Genomic DNA, 1,818 nt, shown 5'->3' with positions numbered 1-1,818 from the left:
CTAAGCCCAATGCTCCAGCTAGTTCTCTATCCACCTTACAGTCTATTAATCCAGCCTATACTCCCTTAGCTTTCCTGTGAGAATGCTGAGGAAGATGGTATCAAAATCCTTGCTAAAATCAAGGTACACCACATCCACCAGTCTCCCTGCATCCACAGAGCCAGTCATCTCATCCTAGAAGGCAATCAGGTTGAACGGGCATGACTTGTCCTTGGTGAATTCTTTAAAGTACAACCAGTTCTCCTGGACTCCTCTCCCCCTCAGTATGGCTTCCCAGGGATCCTGCCCACGAGTATCCTGCATGAGTTGAAGCCTGCTTTTCTGAAGTTCAGTGTCCTTACTCTGCTGCTCTCCATCCTTACTTTCCTCAGGATCCTGAACTCTATCTTCTTGTGGTCACTGCTCCCCAAGTCATCATCCACTACTACATTCCCCACCAATTCATTCTAGTTTGTGAACAGCAGATCGAGAAGATTATAGCCCCTAATTGACTGCTCCAGCACTTGCACCAGGAAGTAGTCCTCAGTACTCTCCAGATTGCCTGAGTAATGTTGTATTGGCCTCCCAGCAGAGGTCAGGGTGATTGAAGTCCCCCATTAAAACCAGGGCTTGTGATCAGGAAACTTCTGCTACCTGTTTGAAGAAAGCTTCATCCACAACTTCATCTTGGTCTGGTGGTCTATAGCAGACCCCCACTACGGTATCACCCTTGTTGAGCTCCCCCTGACCCTAACCCAGGGACTCTCAAAAGACATATCTCCAGTTTCATACTGGAGCTCTGAGCAATCATATAGCTCTTTTACATAAAGTGCAACTCCTCCTTCTCTTCTCCCCTGCCTGTCTTCCTGAACAGTTTATACCCATCCATGACAGTAATCCAGTCATGTGAGCTCCCACCAAGTCTCTGTCATTTCAATCATGTCATAATTCCATGACTATGCAAGGACTTCCAATTCTTTCTCCTTGTTTCTCTGGCTCCATGCATTTGTGTACAAGCACCTGAGGTAATTAGTTGATTGCTATGATTTCTCAGGAAGTATGAAAGCACATACCCTGTTGCTTCCTCTTGCTTGCTCTTCCTCCAGGTCTCCCACTTTCCCACTTACCTCAGGGCTTTGGTCTCCATTCCCCAGTGAACCTTGTGTAAAGCCCTCCTCACTAGGTCAGAAAGCCTGTCTGTGAAGATGCTCTTGTCTGTCTTCATCACTTCCCAGCAATCATTCTTCTTGAAAGAACATCCCAGAGTTGAAGAAGCCGGAGCCCTGCTGGTGACACCATCTCTGCAGGCAGGTGTTGATCTGAAGGATACATCTGCTCTTGCCCAGGCCCTTTTTCTTGACTGGAAGGATTGATGAGAACAAAACCTGAGTCCCAGACCCCTTCATCCTTGGACCCAGAGCTCTGTAGTCAGTCTTGATACACTCAGGGTTTCACCTGGGAGTATCATTGGTGTTCACATGGATAAGTACATGGGTTAGTAATCAGATGGCTGGATGAGCCTTGGTAGTCCCTCCGTGACATCTTGGATCTGGACTCTGGAGAAACAGCAGACCTCCTGAGACAACAGGTCAGGTTGGCAGTTGGATACCTCAGTCCCTGCAGAAAGGAGTCTTTAACCATACAACCTGTTTCTTCTTCTTGGTGGCAGTCATCTCAATCCTTCCCACCTTGGTGAGGCCTGTCCTGTCCTCCTCTACCAATGGAACATGCTCCTCCCTCTTTGCTGTTACAACTGAATATCTGTTCTCTAGACAAACCACTGCAGGTGGTGGTGAATATCTCTGCTTGCTGCCAGAAGTCACAAGCCTCCATCTTCCA

This window comes from Gavialis gangeticus, unplaced genomic scaffold, assembly GCF_001723915.1.
Source record: "Gavialis gangeticus isolate Ggan-Ray unplaced genomic scaffold, GavGan_comp1, whole genome shotgun sequence".
NCBI lineage: Eukaryota > Metazoa > Chordata > Crocodylia > Gavialidae > Gavialis > Gavialis gangeticus.
The sequence above is the reverse complement of the archived record's forward strand: the minus strand, read 5'-3'. Positions refer to the sequence as shown.